The sequence below is a fragment of the Hylobates moloch genome, unplaced genomic scaffold, assembly GCF_009828535.3.
Source record: "Hylobates moloch isolate HMO894 unplaced genomic scaffold, HMol_V3 SCAFFOLD_22, whole genome shotgun sequence".
Classification (NCBI taxonomy): Eukaryota; Metazoa; Chordata; class Mammalia; order Primates; family Hylobatidae; genus Hylobates; species Hylobates moloch.
In genome coordinates, this window is record NW_026652297.1 from 14,039,792 (window position 1) to 14,054,049 (window position 14,258).

The 14,258-nt window shown below is 37.0% G+C and overlaps 1 protein-coding gene across 5 annotated transcripts in view; it reads left to right on the top strand.

Annotated features, from left to right (window-relative positions):
* STAG1 (STAG1 cohesin complex component) overlaps positions 1 to 14,258 on the top strand; it is a 415,512-nt gene that overhangs the window by 229,957 nt on the left and 171,297 nt on the right. Inside the window, exon 1 of one of the 5 annotated variants that reach the window (XM_032143860.2) lies at positions 2,298 to 2,407. The exons of the other annotated variants lie outside the window; for them this stretch is intronic. The gene's annotated coding sequence lies outside the window, so the exon portion shown is untranslated. Of the gene's footprint in view, positions 1 to 2,297; positions 2,408 to 14,258 lie in introns of those variants that run through there. 5 annotated transcript variants of the gene reach the window in all.

The window sequence follows — 14,258 nt, forward strand, 5'->3', positions numbered from 1 at the left end:
TTGCTTTCTTTTAGAATTATCATGACAACTTGTCAACCAACTATATTCATTTTTTTTCTTGACTTTCAGTAACGAGGTAATTTTCTTATTTTAGCAATTGTTCTATTTTTCCTTCACTGCTTTAACTGTGCCTACCTAAAATGACTATTTTTTTTCATTCATAATGGAGTGTGTGTATACTTGTTGGGTGTTCATAAGTGTATGTTTAAATAATCCCAAATTACATCTTTTTTAATAGCAGTAACTTTGCCTATATTCATCACTTATTATGACAAACCAGATTTAGACTCATTAGTTACATTTTATTTTGCATTTAAATTTTTAATTTCTCATTTATCTAATTTATTTAAAGCACTGTTCCTCAGACTTTAGCACACACCAGAATCACCTACAGAGCTTGTTCAAACAGATGGCTGGGCTAAGAAGTTCCTAGGCAATGTTGATGCTGGTGATTTGGGAACTACACGTTGCAAGTGTCTGCTTTAAAATTTTGTTGTTTTTTGGCTTAACCTGTTGCCCAAAGCCAATAAGATAATAACTGGAGTTCTGTATATGTTTTTACATTGTTTTTTTCCCAATTCTCAGTTTTCCCTTACTCAGTTAATTCATATTAATTCATATTAGTGTCTATTATTCTGTTAGTTACAGTCCTAACCAAGTAAACATGTAGCACAGTTTGTTTTTTTCTGAAAGTATTCTTTTCTCATTTTTAGGAAGAGAGGGAGATATTTTACCCAATTTTATCTTTTTTCAAAAGATTAAAAATATAATTGGTTGAAAAATACCTATGTAGAACATACATCAGATACAGTTCATACTGTGTTTTGAGAGTATCTTCTTCCTCATTATTAGGAAGAAAAAGATTTTTTGCCCCATTTATCTTTTTTAAAAAGTTACTGTAAAAATACTGTTTATTATTCAAACAGTTATATAATGTTATACTTTTTTTTTCTAATTCCCCAACCTTTAGTAGTATCCTCTGCATTTGGTTGTTGCTTTTTTTCTTTATATTTTCTATTCCTTTTCATCTTCTTTCTGTGTGCAGTAATGCCCATTTACCTGGTTGTCACATGCATAGGAAATTCAGCAATTTGGAAAAAAAAAACTTGAAAATGAAGTAGAAATTGCTTGTAAATAACCAATTTTGCTGTCATAAGAATTAACGAATTTACTTTTATACAGAAGTTATTATCTGGGTTTCCCAAGGCCAAGAGAGGAGGAGAAGCAATAAGTTAATTGAGGGCTGATAGTATTTTGAAATGACCATTTAAAACAAGAAGACACAAAAATTAGTTTACAGTTCTCAAGATAGAGCACAATTTTTGGCTTCTCTGTAGGGGCAAGCTACCTTTCTTTAATCTAGAAACTTGTGTGCATTCTGTTTAAAAGATTAATTGTATGCCATTTATTCTAAGAACGTAAGAGGAGTGCTATATTATAGAAATATGCAGAATATGTTGACTCAAAACATTGTTTTAATTTTGTGAACAATGCACTTTAACTCATTTGCATTTGTCCTTCACTGCCATGTAAATGCAGTATTACTGTATTTTACTACCTTTATGATGGTCCATTTCAGCTCTTCTTTTCGTTTGCTCATTTTTAGTAACTTTCATTGTATTGTTTTCTGTATACTTATCGCTTTGGTTATCTTCATCTGCTAGTCTTATATATGTTTAAATATATTTTCATTATGGCTTTCTTCCTATTCCTTTTGAATTGAGTGTCTCCTGCCTCCCCCCATTGCCTTTCTGTGCCTCTTTTCCACAATCTACCTGCGTTCGTCATAACCTTTAAAACTACTTGATGAATGTGATTTTGTTTTCACCTATGTTCTTCTTATATTAATATCATCAGGTAGCCTATTTAAATTCGAATTTATTTTTCAAAATCAGATATCAAAAAAACAAAGTAAACAACATATGTTTATACAGAATTTTCAAAGGATAAAACTTACTTTTCAGTTGTTCTCTCAATTTAACGTATTACTATAATTCCCATGTGTCTACACTAATTAATGGTCATATCTTCCAAGGCTCACTTGTATAAAATGTGAGACATAGCAGTCACCTACCCTTCAACAAAGCACAGAGGGCTTGCTGAGAACTTAATTCCAGGCTGGACAACAATTATCCATCTTTTCAAGGACATTTTGTTCTCATCTTTGCCCTCTTCTTATTTTTAATGGTATATGTACGAGGAATAGATTAAAAGATAATCATTTTTATTCACTTTGCAGGACAAGTCTTGGGGACTAGATAAAATGGGCAGGAACATTTAATCCTCTGCTTCAAAGACTATGTGCATGGACAGTTACAAGGCAGTTATGGCCAGATATGATTATCGGCTTTGGAATAAAATGCTCCTTGACATTGCTTAAATCTTAGCTGAGAAGAGAGACAATCAGGTTAGTTATTTTGTAGGGTACAGATGTGATGAGTTCCAGAGCTTCATAAGTCATCAGAGTGGTCTTATCAGTAGTATTTTTAATCTGTTTTCCAAATATCCCATTTTCTTGTTATGACTTCAATATGTGTCCCTGTTGTCAGTGTTTATGCATTGCATTTAATTGTATACTTTTACTACATTTTTATTAAAAGTTTTTTTTATCATTATATAGTTCTTTATGTCTGTTTATTCCACACTCATAAGTATATTCTTATTTTTCCATTGGAGGTAAACTCTCTTTTTAGAATACATTTTACCATTAAATTGAAAGAGACTATTAACAATTAAATTTTATATTATATTTTCTTTAATCCCTTTGTTGGAATTTTCAAACATACTGTCTTAGTTATTTGACCCATTTTAATAAGCTTTACATTATAGTTTTCATTAACTATTGATCTTCAGAACTCAGTGCCCTTATTTTTATTTGAAATAGCTGTCTCAGTTGGACATAGTAGTAAAGTTTGTGGATTTAATTTATGTAAGAAACATTGTGTCATAATTATTTTGGTGGATTTACAATCTGAGACTGGGAACTTTTTTTTTTCAAATTTGATGACATTTTTATTTTTTGAGGGAATATTTTCCTTTTAAATTCAAAAATAGATAAGATTTTCTTTGTTTTACCACTTTCTTGTTTGGTATTATGAAGATAATTTTACTCTCAAAGAATTGTTTTTCAAGATTATGTTTATTTTTAGGCATTTGCTTTTAAAATGTATACCAATACTTTACAACTTGTTGACTTCAAATTTTTGTTAGAGGGCAACACTCAGGATGAGTAATGTTGGTTAACGTTTTAATATTTTGTTATTTTCTCACCTACATAATTTTCTGTGATGTTACAAATATGTTAATGCTGGCTACCTCTGACTTCTAAAGTTCTAATTTGAACAAAAGGGAGTTAAAATACAAAATTTGTATTAATAATGACATGATGATTGTTTCTATTCTCTTTTTTCCCTCCTAAAATGAATTTGGGAAAAAATTAGAAAATGTGGTCAAGATCATCACAAGGCCAGTCTTCATCAGTGCTTATCAATAAGTCACTCTCAGACTCCTGAAGGATAAACATTTCTTTATACCCTATGGTTGATTTTGTATTCACATATGGTTCATTATTGATTAACATTTCTTATAGAATCAGCATCTCTGGACTTTTCCTCTGAGGAATGAAACGACATATGAAATTGCTTTAATTTATAATCAGAGGCTGAAAATAATTTTGCCTCAGAAAATTGAAGTCTTTTTGTTTGGCCTTCAGTTGCTGAAACCATGTAATACTGTAGTTGATAGAACAGGTTCTGGAGTGACTGTCTGAATTCATATTCGTCTCTGCCTTTTACTAGTTGGATAACCTTGGACAAGTCCTTAACATAGCTGGTCTTACTCTCTTTATTTGCAAAGTGGGAAAGAAAAGAGATTAGGAGCTCTTGGGACAATGCTTGGCATTTAGTAAGCTGCTGCTATTTAATGAGAAAAAGGGATAATAGTATTTGCCAATATTTCCCTTCATTTATGGTTTTACTCAGAATTTATTGATTTGCTTATTCTATTTTAATAAAAAGTAATAAGACATGACAGATGGGGAAATCAGAAATAAACAAGTAGATAAACTTTCAAGAACTGCTCTTAAGAAAACGAACAGCATGCATTTTCTTTTCTTTTGCTTTTTTTAATGTATGTTTATTTTCTGATTCTCTGTTGCCCAGGCTGCAGTGCAGTGGCATGGTTTTGTTTCCTTGCAACCCACGCTTCCCAGGCTCAAGCGATCCTTCCACCTCAGCATCCCGAGTAGCTGGGACCATAGGCGCATGCCACTACATCCGGCTAATTTTTTGTAGTTTTTGTAGAGTTGGGATTTTGCCATGTTGCCCATGGCCTTGAACTCGTGAACTCAAGCAGTTTGCATACCATGGCCTCTGAAAGTGCTGGGATTACAACCACACCCAGCCTGCATTTTCATTTTACTTATCTTTTGGCTCTCAGGACCCATGTTCTGTTTATTAAATTCAATAATTATTTTTTAATTTTTAACCACACAGATTGTTTCTGGTTTCTGTGGTTAAGATGTGAAAATTTTAGGGCAATCTGGTATTATCAAAGAATAGACCATGTAGTATAAATAATTGCTCTTCTTTTTTGTATTTACATTTTTTTATATTCATTTTTCAGAATTCTTCTAGAGTTTGACCTTTTCATTGCTTTGTACTTTTACTTTGTCTTACTTTACTTTTTCACCGTTGTGTTTTTCATCCCTCCTCCAGATATAAAATCTTTATTCAATTTTCTAAGGTTTGTATATAATAGACTTCTGATGTTCTCATGGGATTAATGCCCAATAGTTGGTGAAATCTGCAAATAACACTATATCATGTAGTTTTACCCATAAAATAAAGTATAACTTTAAAACGTAATTACTTCTTTGAATATGTCTAGATATGGGTCTAGAATAACTTTTGAAATTTTCTAACTATTTTTTCTTAGATTATTGTCTTTTACGTTCTATCATCGGTTCTGAAAATTAGCTTTCTTTTGGCAGCCAGTTTTTGTAAAGAAACAAGGATTTTAAAAAATACTTTCTAAACATTACATATCTTGAATTTATTAACTTGGTGACTTTGGACAAATTATGTAACTCCTGTGCCTTTCTTCATCTTTTTTTTTTTTTTTTGTATTTTTAGTAGAGACAGGGTTTCACCGTGTTAGCCAGGATGGTCTCGATCTCCTGACCTAGTGATCCACCCGCCTCGGCCTCCCAGAGTGCTGGGATTACAGGCGTGAGCCACCGCGCCCAGCCGCCTTTCTTCATCTTTATAGCATAGATGATAATAATCCTTTCTCCTAGTAGTATTGGGAAGCTTAAGTGAAATAATTTATCTTGTGTTTCCTGAGTCATATAGATGAAATAATTTATGTTAAATATGTAACATACATAAGTCACTCAGTAATTGTCTAATGTTGTTTGTTGTTGTTGTTATTGTTGTTGTTTTTGAGATGGAGTCTCGCTGTGTTGCCCAGGCTGAGTGCAGTGGCACAGTCTCGGCTTGCTGCAACCTCCCCCTCCTGAGTTCAAGTGATTTTCCTGCCTCAGCCTCCCGAGTAGCTGGGACTGCAGGCATGTGCTACCACACCCAGCTAATTTTTGTATTTTTAGGAGAGATGGTGTTTCATCATGTTAGCCAGGCTAGTCTCGAACTCCTGACCTCGGGCAGTCTGCCCACCTCGGCCTCCCAAAGCACTGAGATTACAGGCCTGAGCAACCGTGCCCAGCCCAATGTTGTGATTTTTTTTTTTTTTTAAATTTAAGTTCTAGTGTACATGTGCACAACGTGCAGGTTTGTTACATAGGTATGCATGTACCATGTTGGTTTGCTGCATCCATTAGCTCGTCATTTACATTAGGTATTTCTCCTAATGCTATCCCTTCCCCCTCCCCCCACCCCACGATAGGCCCTGGTGTGTGACGTTCCCCACCCTGTGTCCAAGTGTTCTCATTGTTCAGTTCCCACCTATGAGTGAGAACATGCGGTGTTTGGTTTTCTGTCCTTGAGATAGTTTGCTGAGAATGATGATTTCCAGCTTCATCCACGCCCCTGCAAAGGACATGAACTCATCCTTTTTTATGGCTGCAGAGTATTCCATGGTGTATATGTGCCACATTTTCTTAATCCAGCCTATTATTGATGGACATTTGGGTTGGTTCCAAGTCTTTGCTTTTGTGAATATTGTTGCAGTAAATATACATATGCATGTGTCTTTATAGTAGCATGATTTAGAATCCTTTGGGTATATACCCAGTAATGGGATTGCTGGGTCAAATGGTATTTCTAGTTCTAGATCGTTGGGGAATCGCCACACTGTCCTCCACAATGGTTGAACTAGTTTACACTCCCACTGACAGTGTAAAAGCATTCCTATGTCTCTACATCCTCTGGCATCTGTTGTTTCCTGACTTTTTATTGATCGCCATTCTACCTGGTGTGAGATGGTATCTTATTGTGGTTTTGAATTGCATTTCTCCAATAACCAGTGATGATGAGCATTTTTTCATGTGCCTGTTGGCTGCATAAATGTCTTCTTTTGAGAAGTGTCTGCTCATATCCTTGTGATTTTAATATAGAGAACAGCTAAGCTTATTTGGTTTGGTTGTAAAGAGGGCACAGAACTTGAAAAATTTTTTAACATATTTTTCGTTTTCATATTGTACACTAGAATATTTTCAGTATATATAAAATTACATATACTACTTATAGAGAATTCAGAAAAAGAGAAAAGTACAAAAATAAAAATTCTCTATAATGGTACCATCTTATGACTATGCCATAACTTGTTATTTTAAGTTTCTTTGTCATGTATATTTGTGAAGCTTTTTGGTTTTATTTTTAAACAAGTGTTCTGATCACTTTTTTTACTTTTTTTTGCTTTTAATTTTTTAAAATCATGCCTCATTTTCTAAAATTTAGATGCTATTTAATTCTGTTTCTGCCGTTTGAATTTTTTGTCTTTCTCTTTTAGATCCCCTATTATCTTTTGTTTTCTTTCTTAATTTCTCTCCTTTTTGCGTAGCATATTTTTTGATAGTTTCCATCTGTGTGTTCATGTGTTCTCATCATTTAGCTCCCACTTATAAGTAAGAACATGAGGTATTTGGTTTTCTCTTCCTGCATTAGTTTGCTAAGGATAATGGCCTCCAGCTCCATCCATGTCCCTGCAAAAGACACGATCTTGTTCTTTTTTATGGCTGCAAAGCCTTCCATGGTGTATATGTACCACATTTTCTTTAACCAGTCTACCATTGCTGGGCATTAAGGTTGATTCCATGTCTTTACCATTATGAATAGTACTGCAGTGAACATATGCATCCATTGTGTCTTTATGATAGAATGATTTATATTCCTTTGGGCGTTGTATTAGTCTGTTTTCATACTGCTATAAAGAATTCCCCTAGACTGGGTAATTCATAAAGGCAAGAGATTTAATTGTCACACAGTTCTGCATTGCTAGGGAAGCCTCAGGAAACTTATAATCATGGCAGAAGGCAAAGGAGAAGCAGGCACATTCTTCACAGGGCAGCTGGATGGGAGTGAGTGCAAGCAGGGGAAATGCCAGAGGCGTATAAAACTGTCAGATCGCAGGCCAGGTGCAGTGGCTCAAGCCTGTAATCCCAGCACTTTGGGAGGCCGAGACAGGTGGATTACTTGAGGTCAGGAGTTCAAGACTAGCCGGCCAACATGGTGAAACCTATCTCTACTAAAAATACAAAATTAGCCGGGCGTGGTGGTGCGTGCCTGTAATCCCAGCTACAAGGCTGAGGCAGAAGAATCACTTGAACCTGGGAGGTGGAGGTTGCAGTGAGTCAAGATTGCACCACTGCACTCTAGACTGGGCAACAGAGCAAGACTCCGTCTCAGAAAGAAAAAATAAAAATAACCTAACTGGGCATGGTGGTGTGCACCTGTAATCCCAGCTACTCTGGAGGCTGAGGCAGGAGGATCACTTGAACCCAGAGGGCGGAGGTTGCAGTGAGCTGAGATCACGCCACTGCACTCACAGCCTTGGTGACACAGTGAGACTCCACCTCAAAAAACAAACAAACAAACAAAAAAAACATCCCATCAGATCTCGTGAGAACTCACTATCGGCTGGATGCAGTGGCTCACGCCTGTAATGCTAGCACTTTTAGAGGCCAAAGAGGGCAGATCATTCGAGACCAGCCTGGCCAACATGGTGAAAGCCTCGTCTCTACTCAAAATACAAAAATTAGCTGGACTGGTGGTGGGCGCCTGCAATTTCAGCTACTAGGAAGGCTGAGGCACGAGAATCACTTGAACCAGGGAGGCGGGAGTTGCATTGAGCCGAGGTCACACCACTGCTCTCCCGTCTGGGTGACAGAATGAGACTCCATTTCAAAAAATAAAAAAAAAATTCAAAGAACTCACTATCATGAGAACAGCATGTGGGAAACTGCCCCCATGATCCCAGTTACCTCCACCTGGTCCCGCTTTGGCATGTGGGGATTATGGGGATTACAATTCTAGGTAAGATTTGGGTGGAGACACAGAGCCAAACCGTATCAGGTATATACCCAGTAATGGGATTGATGGGTCGAATGGTAGTTCTGTTTTTAGGTCTTTGTGGAACTGCCACACTGCTTACTAGAAAAACTATTTTTTAAGAGATAAATTGATTTGTTAAATCTATGTCATTTGGAAACTGGTAGTTTGTCATAAGATCCCTTTTAAAAAAAATAAGCATTGTAAAAATAAAGTACTATAATCACCTCTCTTAAAAAATCTAGTTTGTTCCACTATATCAGACATAATTCCAAGGTGTATAATAATAGTTTTCAAAGCTATAATAGGTGTCACTAAATATAAATGCAGTTTTTTGCTTTTCAGTTTTATGTTTAGCAAGACAAATGCAAATTGTTGGTTATTGATTAAAAGGGTCAGTGTCCTCTGACTTCGTTTTAAGCATCCCATTTCCTGATGAACTCTCCTTTTGTTCCAAAGTTTTCTTCTGTGTTTCCACTCTACTGTTTTTTTAATTGTGATTTTAAATACTTTGACACTATATTTTTAATGTTCTTCACACTCTTCATGTCCTCACTGCCTTTATTTTTCGCACTTAGATTTTATCATTCTTTATTATAATCACATCCTCCTTCATACCGTCAACTTCCTTGCTTCTGTCTTCCTCTTTCATATTCCGTAGGAAAACCCCATGCAACCATCTGTCCCATACCTGCAGCAGAGCTGAAAGTAGCTGGAGAAAAATACATACCATAAGGGCTGGGCTTTACTTTTTTTTTTTTTTTTTTTTTTTCCAAGTGGTCCTTTAATGCGCCTAGCAATCCCCTTAGTGTATTATACTCCAGGGTTATTTCCACATCCTAACAAAATTGTTTTATACTTTCTTCTCAAAGCTACATTTCTATCCAGTCTTCACATTTAGCTGATTATCTTGCCTGTTTAATCGGGATAGTCGAAAGAGAATCCTTCAGGGATTAAACCTACCTACCTATCTAGCTGCAGACTCATAGCCTCTATCCGTTTTCTTAACTACAGTGGCCTCTAAGGCCAATCCTTGTACTTATGCAGTGAATCTGATCCCTTTTCACCTTCTCAAGAACTTTGTCTCAAGTTATTCTCACTCTCATTACTTCAAAATTTCCTTCTTTTATTAGATGACTCTTATTATTTTGCTAACAGCTCCCATCTTTTAGGAACCCTTTGTGTCAGTCTGGGTTCCCCCAGAGAAACAGACCTAAGAGATATTCTTACATCTCTCTCTGTCTCTCTCTGTCTCACACACATACACACACACACACACGTACACACGTTTCACTGATGTGGCTCAGCACAATTGTGGGAACTTGCAAATCGGAAATTTGTAGGGTAGTCCAGCAAGCTGGAAATCAGACAGGAGTCACGCAGTCTTGAGTCGGAGATCTGTGGAGCAGGCTAGAAGCTCAGGATTTTATTTACTTATTTATTTATTTTAGAGACAGGGTCTCACTCTGTCACCCAGGCTGAAGTGCAGTGGCACAGTCATAGATTACTGCAACCTTGAACTCCTGGGTTTATGTAATCCTCCCACCTCGGCCTCCCCAGTAGCTGAGACTACAGGTGCACGTCTCAATACCCAGATAATTTTTAAATTTTTTGTAGAGATAGAGTCTTGCTATGTTATCCAGGCTGGTCTTGAACTCCTGACCTCAAGTCATCCTTTCACCTCTGCCTCCCAAAGCACTGGGATTACAGATGTGAGCCATCATGCTCAGCCTAGGACTTTATGTTGCAGCCTTGAGGCAAACATTTCCTCTCTAGAAAACCTATTTTTTTCTCTTAAGCTTTCGACTGATTGCATGAGACCCACTCACACTATTGAGGGTAATCTCCTTTATTTAAAGGAGATTATAGATGTTAACCATACAAAATATCTACAAAATTCCTTCAAGGTGATACCTGCATTAGTGTTTGATTAAGTAATTGACCGTGATAGTCTAGCCATGCCTGGACACATAAGACTAACTGTTGCACTATACCTTGTTTCCTCACGTCCCTCTAGCCCCAGTCTCATTTTTCTCCTTTTCTTTATAGCAAATCTCAGAATTATTTATATTCACTCTCTCCACTCGGTCCTCTCCTATTAGGTTTCTGTCTCTGCCACTTCACTACCTCTCCTGTTGAGGTCAGCAGTTACCTTCTTATTGCCCAAGTCAGTGAGCAGCTCCAGTTGTCATCTTTTTTTCTTTGGAAAGACACAGCTACCTTTTTTTCTTCTTGGAACACTGTCTTCCCTTGTTTTCTGGAATACCACATTGTCCTGGTGATTTTAGAAAGCTAAACTGCAAATACTGAGTTATCTTGACACTCAATCTTCAGACAATTTTTTAATGTATTCACTGCTTATTGAATAAAGTGAAAACCAATTTCATAGACATTATTTTTATTAAAAAATAGTGATGAGGGAGGAAAATAATATAGTCACATGATTTAAAATTCAAAGTAGACCAGGTACTATGGTTCATCCCTGTAATCCCAACACTTTGGGAGGCTGATGTGGGAGAATCACTTGACGCCAGGAGTTCAAGACCAACCTCGGCAATATAGTGGGACCCCCATCTCTACAAATTTTTTTTTTTTTTAAATTAGCTGGGCATGGTGGTAGCTGTAGTCCCAGCTACTGAGGAGGCTGAGATGAGAGGATCACTTGAGCCTGGTGGGGGTCAAGGCTGCAGGGAGCTTTGATTGCACCACTGTGCTCTGTTCTGAGTGACAGAGCAAGACCTTGTCTCAAAAGAGAAAAAAAAGGTAAAAAAATTTTGTATGGTGAAATGTTACTCTTTCACCCCTGTCTCCGACCTTCAAATTAACTTCCTTGAAGACAACCAAAGTTGCCAGTTTCTTATGTTTTTCTAAACATGTTATATGCAAATAATAGCAAATACACATTCAGTGAGAGGCAATATGGGTGTGTTTAAGAGCTGGGACTATGGAGCAAGGCTGCCTGTACTCCAATTCTATGTCCACCAGTTGCTATGTAACCATCAAGTCTTTTAGCTGATCTGTGCCTCATAGATTTGTGAGTTGTGAATGAATAAGTATGTTTATACGGCTTGGAAGAGCGACTGGCACGTAAAAATAAATAATACGTTATTTTGCACAAATGATAGCATATACACACTGTAAGGCTATCTTCTCTGTATTTTTCCATTAACAAATATCTTGGTGATCTTTTGTTTACAACACGCAAATAATACCACCTTTTTCTAATTTCCATCTAGTTTTATGGTTCTGAATACCAGTGTCTTTGATAATGTCTTCCAAATGTGTATCTACTAGACATTTCTACTTACATAACTGATAAAAATATTTCTAATTATCTTTGCCCTTTCTGTTTATCTCATTTCCTTCATTGTAATCTAACAAATTCTTTCAGCAGTATTTTCTTTTTCTTTCTTTCTTTCTTTTTTTTTTTTTTTTTTTTTGAGGTGGAGTCTTGCTGTGTCTCACAGGCTGGAGTGCAGTGGTGCAGTCTCAGCGCACTGCAATCTCTACCTCCTGGGTTCAACTGATTCTCCTGCCTCAGCCTCCCAAGTAGCTGGGATTACTGGCGTGCGTCACCACATCCGGGAAAATTTGTTTGTTTGTTGTTGTTGTTGTTTTGTTTTATTTTTCTATTTTTAGTAGAGATGGGGTTTCACCATGTTGGCCAGGCTGGTCTCGAACTCCTAACCTCCAGTGATCCACCCACCTCAGCCTCCCAAAGTGCTGGGATTACAGGCATGGGCCCCCTCGCCTGGCCTGGTATTTTCAAATACACTTCATATCTAACAGTTTCTCTCTACCTATTGCTGCCACCTTAATCTAAGCCAGCATCATTTCACTGAGTTGCCAAAGGCAAAAATCTAAGACTCATTATTGCTAACTTTGAGCAAAATATTTTCAGCTCTGCCTCACTGCTCCTATTTAGTCTCCCTTCTAGTTTTACTCTCCTATACTCTGGTCACACATCAGTTTAAAATCTAATTCAGACTATTTCACATCACTCCACGTTCTCTAGGAGATCTTACCCTGCTTAGATTTAATTCATGAGCCTTAAGGAGAGGATAGGTTAACTGGATCCTAGTAACACTCTTATAATCTGGCCTCTTCCTTCCTTTTAAGTATCCTCTTCTGCCTCTGACTACCTCTGTGCTCCAACCAGACTAAATACTATACTCTGTAGTGAGTACCTTCCTCCCAACAGTTTACCTTATAACTGTCCCTGGAAAGCTGTGCTGCTGTGGAATCACGTGACCATTCCTTCGCTTCATGCTCAAATATCAAGGTCTCAGAGAGGCCTTCCTGAATGACCATCTAAAATAGCACCCCCTTCACACTCTAATATTTTTACCATACTTTTTCTTTATAGCACTAATCATTAACTGACGTGGTTTTTTCATTTGCATATTATCTATTCATTTATTGTCTTTTCCTCACTAGAATGTAAAAATCACAAAAGCAAGTTCTTTGTTTTGTTCACTCATGTATCTCTAATAACTAGAACAATGCTCAGTATATGCTGGATTGTTAGATGAATGGACAAGGACTTTATTTATTTTATTTTTTTTATTTTTTATTTTTTTGAGACGGAGTCTCGCTCTGTCACCCGGGCTGGAGTGCAGTGGCGCGATCTTGGCTCACTGCAAGCTCCGCCTCCCAGGTTCACGCCATTCTCCTGCCTCAGCCTCTCCGAGTAGCTGGGACTACAGGCGCCCACCACGGCGCCCGGCTAATTTTTTGTATTTTTAGTAGAGACGGGGTTTCACCGTGGTCTCGATCTCCTGACCTCGTGATCCGCCCGCCTCGGCCTCCCAAAGTGCTGGGATTACAAGCGTGAGCCACCGCGCCCAGCCAGACAAGGACTTTAAATAAGTGCTTCTGTAGCTGTGGTGAATGACCAGTTTTTAATTACGAATCTGTCACAACCTAGTACTTTTGTAAAATGCGGTGGAAATAGTATATATGTATTTATTAGTGTCATGTTATTTAAATCAACAGGCATTAAGTTGTCAGATTGCTATAAAAATTTCTAAAATGTTTTCAATTTTTTGCTTATAATGACCGTCTAATAAACTTGTGGTCAGCACAATACTGCAGACCACACTGTCAGTACACTGTCAGTACCGCTTTGCAGACCACACTGTCAGTACCACTGTACTAGAACATATTTACCATTTTATAGTCAGCAGTTAAAATGTGAAAGCTAAATGAAGGACGTATTCTTCTCCTTGCTAGACAAGAAGAAGCCACTTACTAGCTGATGTCACATTATGATGGCTGAATTCCTGCAAGATTGTTAACTTACAAAAAGGTTTTGTTAGTAATGCCAGGAAAATTTAATAAGTACCAACTCTATGCAGAGATAAGTCTTTTTCAGTGGACTCAATTAAAACATCATAATCCTCATTTTATGTCTATCATTTAATTTGAGGTTTGTTTTTAATAGCTGTTGATGTGTTATTCAATGAAGTCTCAGTTTTACAGGTTTAAAAATATTTTATCTCAGTAAACACTGCTGTGTTATACCTAATATGTTTCTGAAGATATATTGATCATTTTTTGCATGTCTTGTCTGTTTTAGTATGTTGATTACTTTACTGTTTAAGTATCTGGGATGGAAGGAGAGTCATTAAATAATGACTTTTGGAGTTTGGGATCTGGGTTCACAAGAAGATATATAGCTGAAAGTAAAAGCTATGAAGTTTTTAAAAAGCCATGCCTCAGTTTCCACTGGTGAATTGCAACCAGGGTTGGTGT